This window comes from Amblyomma maculatum, chromosome 6 (genome assembly GCF_055883805.1).
Source record: "Amblyomma maculatum isolate TAMU_Amacu chromosome 6, ASM5588380v1, whole genome shotgun sequence".
Lineage (NCBI taxonomy): Eukaryota > Metazoa > Arthropoda > Arachnida > Ixodida > Ixodidae > Amblyomma > Amblyomma maculatum.
The window spans coordinates 94,007,428-94,022,763 of record NC_139349.1 but is presented as its reverse complement, the minus strand read 5'-3'; the positions used below and the strand labels follow the sequence as shown (position 1 = coordinate 94,022,763).

The window sequence follows — 15,336 nt, the reverse complement described above, 5'->3', positions numbered from 1 at the left end:
ACTGGAAGACGTTGCAGAGTGTCTCACGAGCGAGCGACGGGTTCAGTATACGCATTTTCAGGGTGCTAGCCACGCCCGCCTTGACAGAATTTATGTGGCCGCAGAACTGGCTCCAAAATGCCAGGATTATCATGTTTTGGCGGTAACGTACTCAGATCACTGCATGGTTCAGTGTACAATTGGACCAAGAAAGGGAGGTAGCGGTTTTAATTGGGAATTGTGGAAGTTAAATAATAAACTGCTGAATGACGAGCAGTTCACCAGACTAGTAGAAGAAGAAATTGGTAATATTTGTCAGGAGGACACCCACGAACTGGGTCAAGAATGGGAACTGTGTAAGCAACAAATTAAAATCAAAGCTATAGAAAAGGCCAGCTGCATACGGTTTCAAGAAAAACAAAATGAAATGCATTTAAGATCTTTGCTAGATAAATTGTTAGCCCTGGAGTGTAACACGCCAGGGTTATACATGGACGACGTTAGAAAAATAAAACAAAGACTTCAACTGAATGACGAAGACCGTTATCGCGGAGCACTGGTACGTGCGAGAGCGGAAAAATTGGCCATGGATGAGACGCCGACAAAAAGATCGTTGGGAATAGAAAAAGCAAATGCAAGGCGAAATCACGTGGCAGAGGTAGATTGGGCAGGACGCACAGAAACCGATAACGAAGGAATCGCGAAAGCTTTCCGAGAGTATTATGAAGAGCTATTTTCGTCCCGAGAGGTTAATTTGGACCGTTTTAAAGAATCCTTTCTTGACGCGATGCCAAAAATTGATGACGAACAAAAAGAAAGACTGGAGCGGCCAATAAGCGAAAAAGAAGTGCAGCAGGCAATAGAAAATTTAAACCCTGGGAAATCACCCGGGCCTGATGGCCTGAGTGCGGCTTTTTATAAAGCGTTCAAGCAACAGCTATCTCCTTTGTTGTGTGCCTTATTTAATGAAGCGTATGAGCTGAAGGCACTGCCTGCGTCTTTCGGATCGTCGCACACAGTACTTATTCCGAAAACTGACCAACCAGATAAGCTTAGGCAGTTGTCGTCTTACAGGCCCATTGCTCTGACAAACGTTGATTACAAGATTTATATGAAGGTGCTTGCTGGCAGACTACAAACGGTTATATGCGAACTAGTGGGCCCTCACCAAACGTGCGGTATTAAAGGGCGATCCATCTTTCAGAACATTCACAAAGCGAGAAGTGTGCTCGAATGCTGCGATGCAACTCATGCGTCTGTTGCTTTACTGCAGTTGGACTTGGAGAAAGCTTTTGATTGTGTGGCGCATACTATTCTGTTCAGTATATTAGACCATGTTAATGTCGGCTCTGTTATTCGAGAGGGAGTGGCCTTGGCGTACCGTAACTGCACTACGAGATTAATTGTCAATAAGTCACTGGGGGCCCCCATCAACGTACGACGTTCGGTGCGCCAAGGTTGCCCCCTCAGCCCTCTTTTGTTCGGCATTTATATTGAAACATTGTGTTTAAGCATCCTACAAAACAATGACATTGATGGTTTTCGACTGCAGGAGTCAGAAGTCAAATTGCTGGCTTACGCAGACGACGTTGCAGTTTTTTGTGTGAATAAGGAGAGTATAAAGAGGACAGTGGATGTGGTAAAACATTTTAGCAAAGTCACAGGGAGTAAAGTTAACTGGGGTAAGTGCCTGGGATTTTGGCACGGAGAATGGCAGCTGACCCCCGACACTTACGCTAATGTGTCGTGGGTTACAACGCCTGCAAAGTACTTGGGTGTGCCCTTGGAATTTTACAAGGAAAGCGAGCCATACTGGCAAGAGCAGGTCAGAGAAACCCGTGAAAAAGCGGAGAAATGGAAAAGCGCTCAATTATCAATATTTGCAAGAGCCGCAGTTTGCAACCTTTTTTTAATTAGTAAGTTATGGTATGTAATGCAAGTGTTGCATTGCTCCCGTGTAAATGTGCAAAAATTGCATCGAGTTTTTGCGGTGTTTGTTTGGGCCTCGAGTTGGGAGAGGTGCAGTCGGACAAATTTGTTCCGGCAGGTGAAGCATGGGGGGCTTGGTCTGGGTCATTTATTTGTGCGACAGATTGTCAACCGGTTTATGTTTTTTAGGGATGCCAGTGATCCATTCCTGCGCACAGTGTGTCAACAAAGACTTGGTCGAGCGTTGCCTGATTTCGTAGTTTATACTCAATGTATGCCGGGCTCTCTTTTTGGATTCTTTAGGGAAATTGTTGTGAGCGTGAAATTCTTAAGCGCACGTTTTTCGAAAGAGTATTTAAGTAATGTTAAAAGGAGAACATTATACAAGGATGTTTGTGAAGTGGTGTTCCCGGTGCCCTTGTACCGAGCTTTATACTATGGAGGCACAGGAAGTAATGTATTAAAACGCGTAAAGAAAATGCAAGTTGCTACGGGAGCTAAAACGTTTTTCTTTATGCTACATACCGGTACTTTGAGTGTAAAATCATTTATGGAGGAAAAGGGTATTTTCCTACCGTGGGGGGCCCAATGTCTCATCTGCAAACAGCCAGAGACAATAGATCACGTGTTTTTGCATTGCTGGGAGGGGGTATATTTGTGGGATGTTCTGCAAAGGACAATTAAAAAACAGTTGCCACTTGATTCCCATGGCATTAGGTATTTGCCATTGGAAAACCACGATGATATGCCGTTAGACCAGGTTATGTTAATGTGCCTCCACAGTATATGGCGCGCACGAATGGCTGGTTATCACTGCGATCCAGATGCACGGCCAGCCCGCATGTATTTCCGTGAAAGTGTGCAGCGATGGCTCGACGTGCTTAAATTGCAACCATGTGCTCCTGAGTGGCTGTCAAAGCTGGAACCTTTGACGGTGCTCAAGGAATTTTAAAATGACAATGCCTGCCTCTCAGTGGGGGATAGGCAACGCGAACTAGCTTTGTGTACATATATTATTCCTTTGTTCCTGTTGTTTTGTTTTCCAGTGCGTTGTATTTGTGTCAAAGTCAGGCAATAAAGAAAAAAAAAAAAAAGAGCGCCGCTATAGCTCAGTGGCAGAGCGCTCGTCTTGGAAACCAGCGGTCGTGAGTTCGATCCTCACTGGCGGCTCAATTTTTTTTCGGCTGCTCTTTACCAAAGAGCGTAATTGTGGCCAAGAGTGTGACAGTGTGGAATAAATTATCGTGAAGTAGCGAACGATGCAAGTGCCCTTCCCTAATGTCTGCTCTGAAGGGAGCGGCTGTAACGAGCGCCGCTATAGCTCAGTGGCAGTGCGCTGGTCTTGTAAATCAGCGGTCGTGAGTTCAATCCTTACTAGTGGCTCAATGTTTTTTCGGCTGCCCTTTACCATAAGAGCGTAATTGTGGCCAAGAGTGTGACAGTGTGAAATCAATGATCGTGAAGTAGCGAACGAAGCAAGTGCACTTCCCTAATGTCTGCTCTGAAGAGAGCGGCTGTAACGAGCGCCGCTATAGCTCAGTGGCAGAGCGCTGGTCTTGTAAAGCAGCGGTCGTGAGTTCAATCCTTACTAGTGGCTCAATGTTTCTTCGGCTGCCCTTTACCATAAGAGCGTAATTGTGGCCAAGAGTGTGACAGTGTGGAATCAATGATCGTGAAGTAGCGAACGATGCAAGTGCACTTCCCTAATGTCTGCTCTGAAGAGAGCGGCTGTAACGAGCACCGCTATAGCTCAGTGGCAGAGCGCTGGTCTTGTAAAGCAGCGGTCGTGAGTTCAATCCTTACTAGTGGCTCAATGTTTCTTCGGCTGCCCTTTACCATAAGAGCGTAATTGTGGCCAAGAGTGTGACAGTGTGGAATCAATGATCGTGAAGTAGCGAACGATGCAAGTGCACTTCCCTAATGTCTGCTCTGAAGAGAGCGGCTGTAACGAGCGCCGCTATAGCTCAGTGGCAGAGCGCTGGTCTTGTAAAGCAGCGGTCGTGAGTTCAATCCTTACTAGTGGCTCAATGTTTCTTCGGCTGCCCTTTACCATAAGAGCGTAATTGTGGCCAAGAGTGTGACAGTGTGGAATCAATGATCGTGAAGTAGCGAACGAAGCAAGTGCACTTCCCTAATGTCTGCTCTGAAGAGAGCGGCTGTAACGAGCGCCGCTATAGCTCAGTGGCAGAGCGCTGGTCTTGTAAAGCAGCGGTCGTGAGTTCAATCCTTACTAGTGGCTCAATGTTTCTTCGGCTGCCCTTTACCATAAGAGCGTAATTGTGGCCAAGAGTGTGACAGTGTGGAATCAATGATCGTGAAGTAGCGAACGAAGCAAGTGCACTTCCCTAATGTCTGCTCTGAAGAGAGCGGCTGTAACGAGCGCCGCTATAGCTCAGTGGCAGAGCGCTGGTCTTGTAAAGCAGCGGTCATGAGTTCAATCCTTACTAGTGGCTCAATGTTTTTTCGGCTGCCCTTTACCATAAGAGCGTAATTGTGACGAAGAGTGTGGCTGTGTGGAATCAATGATCGTGAAGTAGCGAACGATGCAAGTGCGCTTCTCTAATGTCTGCTCTGAAGGGAGCTGCTGTAACGAGCGCTGCTATAGCTCGTCTTGCGGGAGCACAATACCCGTGGCCACACGGGCATACGTGCGGACGCATCCCTCCCGGTCGTGCCCGAAGATATGACACGAGCTACATCTCGGAGTTCAACAATCATGTCGAATGTGGCCTGTCTTCTTACACTTTAAGCATATCGGTGGCCGTCCAGGCACCGCCACTAACACAAGCCCTCCGTAAAACTTGTACATGTGGGGCAAATCATCGATCGAAAGCCCCTCTTTGAGCACTATTTTTACTATCCGAGTTCTCGATTCGGCCTCTTCAAACCCCCGACTGCACTGCTCATGAGTGACGTCCTTCACATCTCAAAAGTCTTCAAACGCCGTCTGCACCGATTTACTCGAAACCTAGAAAGGCACCCAGTGCACCCTGAAAACCAACTCACGCTTGTTCGGGTCAATGACCGCAGAGTAGCGTCTCTTCCCTTCCAGCGCGCCTTCTGTCAGCAGGCGTTTCTGTGCGGCAGGGATGTCCAGTCTCCTCTCCTCTTTGCTATATATTTGGAACCATTGTGTAGAATGGTAACTGCTAACAAATACATCCGTGGTTTTAAGCTGGGAGTATGTGAAGTGAAAATATTGGCATACGTTGATGATGTGGCGCTTTTTTGTGAAGACCGCGAAAGCGTTTCGGAAGCTTTTAAAGTAACGCAAAGGTTTTGCAGGCAGACTGGTAGTGCTGTTAATTTAAATAAATGTCTTGTAGTCTGGTACGGGGAATGGGAAGAGGAACCAGACGTTTTCTGTGGAGTAAGGTGGGATACAAAGCCCGGAGTTTATTTGGGAGTCCTTTTGGACCAATACGAGGAAAATACGAATTACTGGAATGAAAAAACGGAAGAAATACTGGAAAGGACGAAAGGATGCATGAGATGTAACCTCTCTATTTTCGCCCGTGCGACTGTATGCTATACCTTTTTGGTGGCAAGAATAATGTATTTACTTCAAGTATTGTATTGTGCTTGAATCAATATACAAATGTTCTATGGTGTATTCGCGGTCTTCATTTGGTCGTCCAACTGGGAATGAATTAGCAGAGATAATTTCTTTCGGCGAGTTAAAGACGGACGGTTGTCTCTAATGCATCTATATGTGCGGCAGATGGTTTTAAGGTTTTGTTTCCTGCGTGATCAAAAAGATGCATTCCTGAGAACCTTTATGCAAATCATGCTGTCCAGTACAATTCCAGAGTTTATAGTCTCTTCATGCTCTGCTCGCGGATACACTGTGTCACGCTTCCTGCGAGAAATGGTGTGGTCGTTCAGGTTTCTGCGCGTGCGGTACTCTGTAGAGTATTTAGCGACGGTGCCACCTAAGCGGCTGTACAAGGATCTTATTTCACAATTGTTCCCAGCTCCATTGTACAGAACCTTATACTGTGAAGGCCCAGGGAAAGACGTGCTCAAGCGAGTTAAAAACATGACTGTTGGACCGGGCGTAAAACATTCTTTTTTAAATTGCATACAGCAACCCTCCCAGTCAAAACATGGATGGAAGAAAAGGGCCTTTTTGTACCTTGGGGCTCAAACTGTCTACAATGTAGGAAGCCTGTAACAGTTGAGCACGTTTTCCTGGATTGTTGGGATGCGGTGTTTTACTGGGATGTGTTACAAAGGACACTTAAAAAAAGACCTGCCATTGACGCCACGTGGAATTCGGTATTTGACAACTGTTAATGATGATTTTCAGTATGACCTCATCATGCTATTGGGCCTTCACAGTATTTGGAGGAGTAGGATGGCTTATAGACACTGATGTCGATGCACGGTCTGTATGTGATTATTTTGTTGAACAAGTGTATAAACTAAAAGAAATCTTGAAGCAGCTAGACGCTGCGGATGAGGTCTTGAGTCTCATGGGCGAATTTGTGGTAATGAACGTCCATTAGACACGGTTGTCAGCCAAGGGGCATGACAACCACAATCTTTTACTGATGTATTTGTACCAATTCATGCAATAAACAAAAAAAGCCGCTATAGCTCAGTGGCAGAGCGCTGGTGTTGTAAACCAGTGGTCGTGAGTTCGATCCTCACTGGCGGCTCGATTTTTTTTCGGCTGCTCTTTACCATAAGAGCGTAATTGTGGCCAAAAGTGTGACAGTGTGGAATAAATGATCGTGGAGTAGCGAACGATGCAAGTGCGCTTCCCTAATGTGTGCTCTGAAGGGAGCGGCTGTAACAAGCGCCGCTATAGCTCAGTGGCAGAGCGCTGGTCTTGTAAACCAGCGGTCATGAGTTCGGTCCTCACTGGCGGCTAAATTTCTTTTTCGGCTGCTCTTTACCATCATCATCAGCCTGATTATACCCACTGCAGGGCGAAGCCCTCTCCCATATTTCTCCACTTAACCCGGTTCTGTGCTAGCTGCATCCACTTGACCCCTGCGAACTTCTTAATCTCATCCGCCCACCCAACTTTCTGCCGCCCCCTGCTACGCTTTCCTTCCCTTGGAATCCAGTTTGTTACCCTCAGCGACCATCGGTTATCCTCTCTTCGCACTACATGTCCTGCCCATGTCCATTTCTTCTTCTTAATTTCTACTAGAATGTCGGTAACTTGAGTTATTTCTCTGACCCACTCTGCACGCTTTCTATCTCTTAATGTTACCCCTACCATTTTTCTTTACCATACTCTTTATGCTCTTTACCATAAGAGCGTAATTGTGGCCAAGAGTGTGACAGTGTGGAATAAATGGTCGTGAAGTAGCGAACGATGCAAGTGCGCTTCCCTAATGTGTGCTCTGAAGGGAGCGGCTGTAACGAGCGCCGCTATAGCTCAGCGGCAGAGCGCTGGTCTTGTAAACCAGCGGTCGTGAGTTCGGTCCTCACTGGCGGCTAAATTTTGTTCGGCTGCTCTTTACCATAAGAGCGTAATTGTGGCGAAGAGTATGGAAGTGTGGAATAAACGATCTTGAAGTAGCGAACGATGAAAGTGCGCTTCCCTAATGTGTGCTCTGAAGAGAGCGGCAGTAACGAGCGCCGCTATAGCTCAGTGGCAGAGCGCTGGTCTTGTAAACCAGCGGTCGTGAGTTCGATCCTCACTGGCGGCTAAATTTTATTTCGGCTCCTCTTTACCATAAGAGCGTAATTGTGGCGAAGAGTGTGGAAGTGTGGAATAAACGATCTTGAAGTAGCGAACGATGCGCGTGCGCTTCCCTAACGTGTGCTCTGAAGGTAGCGGCTGTAACGAGCGCCGCTGTAGCTCAGTGGCATTCTACTTCCGGCCGCCCAGGCGAACGGACGAGCCATCATGTGCTCCGACGGAGCGGTAACAGCGGCCCAGCTGGGTCGCGGAAACAGGATTGCGGACTTACCGGACCAGGATTACCAAGTCATTTTGCCTCAACTGCCATCAGGTCGGAATGTTTTAAATACTGTTTTTCTGCATGCTGATGTGAGAAGTCGGCCGTATCGCGTGGAAGACTTCCGTGATGCGTTGGATAGTCTGGATATGCTCCCCGAGGTGATTGCCTCGGGGGCGTACCAGATGAATCACGTGTGGGCGCTTACATTCAAGACCGGAGACGGGATGAAGAAAATGCTGGCCTTGCGTGATTTCAAGGTGAAGGAACGACGATGCGTCATCATCGATCCAATGAACCAGGACGTGAGGCTAAAGTTGCACTGGCATGTCTACGGTGTCCATGACGACGACGTGCGATCTGCCCTGGCACCTTTTGGGAAGGTAACGGACATTTCGAAAGAAAAGTGGCGTGTCAGTGGCGTTGCGGACAAAGCATCAGCGACAAGAGTAATTGGGCTCAAGCTGAAATCCGGAGTTTCGGTGGACGACCTCCCGCACCAGCTCCGCGTAGCAGGCGAGTTGGCTCGTGGTGGTAGTGCCGGGGAGAGCTCCGCTTTGTCTCCGGTGCCGGACTGCGGGGCACATTAGACGCGAGTGTCGCGTTCCTCGTTGCGCCCGATGCAGGCGCTTTGGTCATCAGGAGGACATTTGCGTTAAAACTTACGCGAGTGTTACTGGACCACTGCAACAAGAGTACGCTTCAGACCTCATTATGGATGAAGCCGACGCCGAGGAAGCAGCGAAAGGGAGGCTGGAATTGTCCGTGAGATATCCTAACGCGTCTTCCGAAAATTCTGAAGGCTCCACGCAGGCCGCAAGCCGTGACACGAAAAGCGAGTCACCTGCTACACAAGTAAAGACGCCTTCGGAGGCTGCTGAGAAGTCCTCCGAGAGCACCTTGTCGGAGGGCCAGCGAAACGAACGCACCCAGGACGGCGTGCAGCCACCTGGAGTTACGAAGGCTGAGTCCAGTAGTGACCGAAGAGCAACGTCAGCCGCAGGCAATGGAAGTCAGCGAGAGCCGATGGAATTAACTGTGAACACAAAAAGAACGCACGGGGACAGCGTGAGAGCAGGAGACAGCCTTGACTACACTAACAACGAGGGACCGCCTCCCAAAGCCGTCATGCCACGGCGACCTAGCTTCAGACCGAAGCCAAACATCTCCCTCGACCGGAATACGGTCGGGACACCGCCCTCCTAGCAAAAAGGGATTGTGAAGTTTGTGCATAAAGAACGGGACGAACCCTTCAAGGTGCTTCGACCGAGAGGCAAGGCCTCTTCGCAGTGGCTACGGGCTCAACCAAAAAAGCATGTGCACATGCTCAACTGCTTCCCAGACTGCCGAGGTAAGCGCTGTGCGGTCCTTTTGTTTTGCAATTAAATGGCAGTAAACCTCCAGTGTGCGTTACGTGTAGCCACCTTAAACGTTCGCGGAATGACAGCGAGGCGGCGGCAATATCAAGTTAGTCGGCTATTTCCTGAAAACGAATTGGACTTGGTCGCTATACAAGAAACGAAGGTAGAAAGCGAAGAACAAACGGATCGCATGGTGCAACCATTCAGAGATAGGTACAATGTATGTGTGTGTCATGCTGTTGGCAATTCGGCAGGGTGTGTTATTTTTATTCGCAACAGTCTGGGCATTGTCGAGGAGGCAGTCACTGTGTGCCCTTCTAACGCCTGATTGTTGTTGACTTTTCCTTCTCTAATTTGAAATGGCGTATGATATGCGTCTATGCACCTAATAAGGAAGGGGAGCGTAGGTTGTTCTTCGAGCAGCTCGAACAGCATTTGAAGGGTGAAAGATGTGTTGTTATGGTGGGTGACTTCAATTGTGTATGTATGCCTGGAGATCGCGTAAAACTTCAGCCTGTGAAGGACCCTAGCGCACACTTATTAAGGACGTTAACCACAGAGTATCATCTAGAAGACGTTGGTTGGCTTTTATCACCTAGTGGACAACGCCAGTACACCCATTTCCAAAGAGAAAGCCATGCGAGGCTAGATCGTGCATACATTTCCCTAGAACTCGTGCCTCTGTGCCGAAGTTATGAAGTTAAGCACGTGTCTTTTACAGATCACAGCCTAGTAGTTTTTGCATAGGAGCAAAGGAAAATAAATCTAAATTTAACTGGGAGCTTTGGAAATTTAATTTTAAACTTTTGGATGATGAGAGCTATGTGAACGAAGTAAAGGAAATGTTCAACGCACTGTTTGCGACCAAATCAGGGGACTGGATGAGTGAGTGGAAAAATTTTAAGAACAATATAAAAACGAAAGCCATAGAAAGAGCAACCATTTTACGACATGTCAGTAAAGAGAACGAGAAAGATCTGCACCGTCAACTCAACTTGTTGCTGAACCTAGATAGCGGGACGCCTGGATTGTGGTCGAAGCAGATTAAAGAAGTTAAGAATAAACTTGAGCTTATCGATGAAGAAAGATATAGGGGAGCTATTTTGCGAGCACGAGCAGAGCGATTATGGGTTGGCGAGACACCGAACAAGCGCTCACTCGGTGACGAAAAAAGATACGCGGAAAAAAAAAAAATTCAAAGGATACTTTACCATAACGAAGTTGCAACAGAATGCGAGGTTATCAAAGAAGCGTTTGTAGAGTACTATAGTGAGCTACTTGGGCGGGCTAAACAAAGGAAAGAACAGTTCGAAAGTCAGTTTTTGCAGACCATGCCCAGGCTTGAGGATGAAGTTAAAGCCAGGCTTGAGCAACCGATCAGTGTACTTGAAATTGAGCAGGCTATAGAAGAAATAAGCGCTGGAAAATCACCCGGTCCTGATGGATAAGGGCTGCTTTTTACAAGAAATTCAAATCAGAAGCCAGCAGGGCATTGTACTGCGTAATAAAGGAAGCATACCATGTTAAACAAATGCCGCCATCTTTCAAAGCTTCACATATTGTCTTAATTCCTAAATCAGATGATGCAGTCAAACTTCAATCGGTGGGGTCCTATCGGCCTATAAGCCTCACAAATGTGGATTATAAATTGTTTATGAAAGTGTTGGCAAGGAGGGTGCAAGGTGTCATTAAACGGTTGGTAGGTCCACACCAAACGTGCGGCATTAAGGGCCGCACTATCTGTACGAATGTACACACAGCAAGATGCGTTTTAGAGTGTTGCGATGCAGACGGAAGACATGTAGCAATGATACAGCTTGACTTGTCAAAAGCATTTGACAACGTTTCACATGACGTCCTTTTCACCATTTTAGAGCATGTAAATATCGGAAGTGTTATCGTAGATGGCGTCAAAATGGCATACGCTGGGTGCTCTACCCGTATTATTGTAAATAAAAGTCTTAGTGACGCAATAGCCGTGCGATCGTCAGTGAGGCAAGGATGTCCATTGTCCCCTCTACTATTTGCCTTGTATCTAGAGCCCTTTTGTTTAAGCCTGATTAATAATGAAAGAACCCGTGGATTCAAGCTACAAACATCCGAAGTGAAAGTACTTGCGTACGCGGATGATATAGCCATTTTCTGTGTGAACCGACAAAGCGTAAGTGAGGCAGTCGAGGTTGCTGGCGGTTTTTGCACCGCAACTGGCTGTGAGATTAACTGGGAAAAATCGGCTGGCTTTTGGCATGGTAACTGGAACGAAAGACCGGAAACGTTTGCAAACATGCGATGGACATCGTTGCCTACGAAGTATCTGGGTATGCCACTTGACAGCTATCAAGATAGCGAACAGTACTGGCGTCAAGAGACAGAAAGGGTCAGGCAAAAGACGCAAGGCTGGCAAGGCAGTAATTTGTCCATGTTTGCCCGCGCGACTGTCTGCAATCTTTTCTTGATATCCAAGGTTTGGTTCATACTCCAATTCTTGTTCATGAAACGCACAAATCTGCAAAAAATTCACAGAGTGTTCGCGGTTTTCATTTGGGGGGCAAGTTGGGAACGTACTAGTAGGACGAATTTGTTTCATTCTGTTTGTAATGGTGGATTAGGCCTGTCTCACCTGTTTCTAAGACAAATCGTGTCGCGATTTATTTTTCTGCGGGACCAGAAAGACTCTTTTTTTGCGCGCAATAATGCAAGTGCACTTAGGCAATGCCTTACCTGAATTTATTGTTTCATCATGCAATGACGGTGGACGCGCAGTAACTGGGTTTTGGCGAGAAGTTGTACTTGCATTCCAAATCTTAAAGGCTCGATTTTCCCTTGAGTACTTAAGTTCAGTGCAAAGGAAAAAACTGTACAGAAACCTACTGGATACAATGTTGCCAACACCCAGGTACCGAACAATATACTGTGGAGGCCCAGGAAATGATGTTTTAAAGAGAGTTAAAAAGATGAATATTAAGCCCAGCATTAAACCCTTCTTCTTTAAAATTCATACAGGCACGCTCCCAGTTAAGACTTGGTTAGAGGAAAAGGGAATATTCGTGTCATGGACAACTAACTGTATATTATGCAAGAAACCAGAAACAATTGATCATGTGTTTATTGATTGCTGGGATCCAGTCTTCTACTGGGACATCTTGCAAAGGACTCTAAAGAAAGACCTACCAATAACACCGTTCGGAATCCGTTTTCTACCCATTGAAAACGATGGAGACATTCCTTATGATCTGATCATGGTTCTGGGGCTCCACAGCATATGGCGAACAAGGATGGCTGTTAGGCACGCCGATGTAAGCGTCCGTCCAGTCAGGGAGAATTTCATTGAAAGCATTGTGTACTTACGAGATGTTTACCGTACATTGCCAGTACCTCAAGACTGGATTGGCGTCCTAGATGAACTTGTTCATTTTAAGAAGTTTTAAGCACTCACGCTGACCACGGCATGGTCACCGTGTTTTATCTGTATATATTTGCAGTGTATTTGTCAAAGCAGGCAATAAAAAAAATAAAAAGCCGCTATAGCTCAGTGGCAGAGCGCTGGTCTTGTAAACCAGCGGTCGTGAGTTCGATCCTCATTGGCGGCTAAATTTTTTTTCGGCTGCTCTTTACCATAAGAGCGTAATTGTAGCGAACAGTGTGGAAGTGCGGAATAAACGATCTTGAAGTAGCGAACGATGCAAGTGCGCTTCCCTAATGTGTGCTCTGAAGGGAGCGGCTGTAACGAGCGCCGCTATAGCTCAGTGGCAGAGCGCTGGTCTTGTAAACCAGCGGTCGTGAGTTCGATCCTCACTGGCGGCTAAATTTTTTTTCGGCTGCTCTTTACCATAAGAGCGTAATTGTGGCGAACAGTGTGGAAGTGCGGAATAAACGATCTTGAAGTAGCGAACGATGCAAGTGCGCTTCCCTAATGTGTGCTCTGAAGGGAGCGGCTGTAACGAGCGCCGCTATAGATCAGTGGCAGAGCGCTGGTCTTGTAAACCAGCGGTCGTGAGTTCGATCCTCACTGGCGGCTAAATTTTTTTTCGGCTGCTCTTTACCATAAGAGCGTAATTGTGGCGAACAGTGTGGAAGTGCGGAATAAACGATCTTGAAGTAGCGAACGATGCAAGTGCGCTTCCCTAATGTGTGCTCTGAAGGGAGCGGCTGTAACGAGCGCCGCTATAGCTCAGTGGCAGAGCGCTGGTCTTGTAAACCAGCGGTCGTGAGTTCGATCCTCACTGGCGGCTAAATTTTTTTTTCGGCTGCTCTTTACCATAAGAGCGTAATTGTGGCGAACAGTGTGGAAGTGCGGAATAAACGATCTTGAAGTAGCGAACGATGCAAGTGCGCTTCCCTAATGTGTGCTCTGAAGGGAGCGGCTGTAACGAGCGCCGCTATAGCTCAGTGGCAGAGCGCTGGTCTTGTAAACCAGCGGTCGTGAGTTCGATCCTCACTGGCGGCTAAATTTTTTTTCGGCTGCTCCTTACCATAAGAGCGTAATTGTGGCGAACAGTGTGGAAGTGCGGAATAAACGATCTTGAAGTAGCGAACGATGCAAGTGCGCTTCCCTAATGTGTGCTCTGAAGGGAGCGGCTGTAACGAGCGCCGCTATAGCTCAGTGGCAGAGCGCTGGTCTTGTAAACCAGCGGTCGTGAGTTCGATCCTCAATGGCGGCTAAATTTTTTTTCGGCTGCTCTTTACCATAAGAGCGTAATTGTGGCGAAGAGTCTGGAAGTGTGGAATAAACGATCTTGAAGTAGCGACCGATGCGCGTGCGCTTCCCTAATGTCTGCTCTGAAGGGAGCGGCTATAACGAGCGCCGCTATAGCTTTTCTCCTTCCTTCAATGCGACGCAGCAATTTAGTCCTAATCCCTAAGAAGCCTTCCTCTGAATCGACTCCCGACTTAGCTGATTTCAGGCCAATAAGTCTTTTTTCCGCGGATTATAAAATTCTGGCTAGAGCTGTCGATCGTCGACTCGGAATCGCCCTTAGCACCATGGTGGGAGATCAATCATGTGGCTTCAAACTGCGCTCCATTAACACCAACTTACATTGCATGAGGACTGTCCACGTGGCAGCGGAGACAGAACTTCCTTTGGTTGTCCTCCAGATTGATTTGGGCGTTTGACCAGGTTGGCTGTGCTTCCCTCTTTCATCTCCTTTAGCAATGCGAAGTAGGCGAAGACATAATAGATTGGTTCAAAATTTGTTACATTGATATCAGTACTGCAATCGTCATTGACGCTATACCCAGCACGTCGATACAAGTGAATAGATTGGTACGACAAGGGTGTGTGATGTCGCCTGTTTTTTTTTTTTTTCTTTTTTTTTTTTACCTTGTACCTGGAGACGTTGTGTCACATGGTACTTGCATCTAAAATCTTAAATGGTTTAGAACTCGGCGGCCAAGAACTGGTCGGCTTCGCATACGCGGACGACGCAGCCTTCGTTTGCACATCCCAGCAACAAATGGGGGAGGCGATTCAGTTGGCAAGCCGCTTCTGTCAATTTTCCGGAGCTGAGCTGAATTTAGAAAAAACCCAAGGCGCCCGGCTGGGAGACTGGAATAGGAAAACGCTTCAACCGTTTGGAGTAGAATGGACTGAAAAAATTGACAAGTGCCTGGGCGTCAATCTTGACATGGGTAAAGCGATCACGAAGAGCTGGCAACCCGAACTAGCTGCCGCTGAAAGGAAGCTTGATCCTTGGCGCCCGAGGCACATCGCCATGTTCACGAGAGCCTATGTATGCAACGCGGTGGTTTACCCAGTGGTACCATAGTCAGCCAGAGTGACCACTATCGACAGGGCTCCGTGGGTAGGCTACACATATCATGGGCAGTTTTCATTTCTCGCTCTACGGCAGAGCCCATGCGCCGAAACAACCTTTTCTAGAGCATGGAACGAGGCGGTCTGAACCTACTAAACGTAAGCTTGAGCTTGTTGACCAAAGGTTCAGTTTCGTTCGCCACCAAAAGGATAATTTTCTTCGCGCGGCAGCTCAGTATCTCGGTTCGGCGCATTTAATTAGCTCCTTGCCTGGCCACAACTAAGCCAATATGTCACGGAATGAAGTCACGGCTTTCTACAGGAAGGTTGCGCAGTCTCTAGCGCTGCTGCAAGGGCTTCTCTCTTGGGAGTACCTGCTCGCAGTAAAACCGAA

At 47.3% G+C, this 15,336-nt stretch overlaps 1 protein-coding gene and 17 non-coding genes across 18 annotated transcripts in view; 17 read left to right on the top strand and 1 right to left on the bottom strand.

The window, feature by feature from the left end:
- Nucleotides 1-15,336, bottom strand: part of LOC146186257 (angiotensin-converting enzyme-like) — a 91,496-nt gene that overhangs the window by 39,724 nt on the left and 36,436 nt on the right. The gene's annotated exons all lie outside the window — the stretch shown is intronic.
- On the top strand, nucleotides 3,007-3,078 carry TRNAP-UGG (transfer RNA proline (anticodon UGG)). The gene has a single exon. It is a non-coding gene; the product is annotated as a tRNA-Pro (tRNA).
- Nucleotides 3,220-3,291, top strand: TRNAT-UGU (transfer RNA threonine (anticodon UGU)). Its single transcript has one exon. It is a non-coding gene; the product is annotated as a tRNA-Thr (tRNA).
- Nucleotides 3,434-3,505, top strand: TRNAT-UGU (transfer RNA threonine (anticodon UGU)). The gene has a single exon. It is a non-coding gene; the product is annotated as a tRNA-Thr (tRNA).
- On the top strand, nucleotides 3,648-3,719 carry TRNAT-UGU (transfer RNA threonine (anticodon UGU)). Its single transcript has one exon. It is a non-coding gene; the product is annotated as a tRNA-Thr (tRNA).
- TRNAT-UGU (transfer RNA threonine (anticodon UGU)) lies at nucleotides 3,862-3,933 on the top strand. Its single transcript has one exon. It is a non-coding gene; the product is annotated as a tRNA-Thr (tRNA).
- TRNAT-UGU (transfer RNA threonine (anticodon UGU)) lies at nucleotides 4,076-4,147 on the top strand. Its single transcript has one exon. It is a non-coding gene; the product is annotated as a tRNA-Thr (tRNA).
- TRNAT-UGU (transfer RNA threonine (anticodon UGU)) lies at nucleotides 4,290-4,361 on the top strand. Its single transcript has one exon. It is a non-coding gene; the product is annotated as a tRNA-Thr (tRNA).
- On the top strand, nucleotides 6,498-6,569 carry TRNAT-UGU (transfer RNA threonine (anticodon UGU)). The gene has a single exon. It is a non-coding gene; the product is annotated as a tRNA-Thr (tRNA).
- TRNAT-UGU (transfer RNA threonine (anticodon UGU)) lies at nucleotides 6,712-6,783 on the top strand. Its single transcript has one exon. It is a non-coding gene; the product is annotated as a tRNA-Thr (tRNA).
- Nucleotides 7,290-7,361, top strand: TRNAT-UGU (transfer RNA threonine (anticodon UGU)). The gene has a single exon. It is a non-coding gene; the product is annotated as a tRNA-Thr (tRNA).
- On the top strand, nucleotides 7,503-7,574 carry TRNAT-UGU (transfer RNA threonine (anticodon UGU)). Its single transcript has one exon. It is a non-coding gene; the product is annotated as a tRNA-Thr (tRNA).
- On the top strand, nucleotides 12,706-12,777 carry TRNAT-UGU (transfer RNA threonine (anticodon UGU)). Its single transcript has one exon. It is a non-coding gene; the product is annotated as a tRNA-Thr (tRNA).
- On the top strand, nucleotides 12,920-12,991 carry TRNAT-UGU (transfer RNA threonine (anticodon UGU)). The gene has a single exon. It is a non-coding gene; the product is annotated as a tRNA-Thr (tRNA).
- On the top strand, nucleotides 13,134-13,205 carry TRNAT-UGU (transfer RNA threonine (anticodon UGU)). Its single transcript has one exon. It is a non-coding gene; the product is annotated as a tRNA-Thr (tRNA).
- TRNAT-UGU (transfer RNA threonine (anticodon UGU)) lies at nucleotides 13,348-13,419 on the top strand. The gene has a single exon. It is a non-coding gene; the product is annotated as a tRNA-Thr (tRNA).
- Nucleotides 13,563-13,634, top strand: TRNAT-UGU (transfer RNA threonine (anticodon UGU)). Its single transcript has one exon. It is a non-coding gene; the product is annotated as a tRNA-Thr (tRNA).
- TRNAT-UGU (transfer RNA threonine (anticodon UGU)) lies at nucleotides 13,777-13,848 on the top strand. Its single transcript has one exon. It is a non-coding gene; the product is annotated as a tRNA-Thr (tRNA).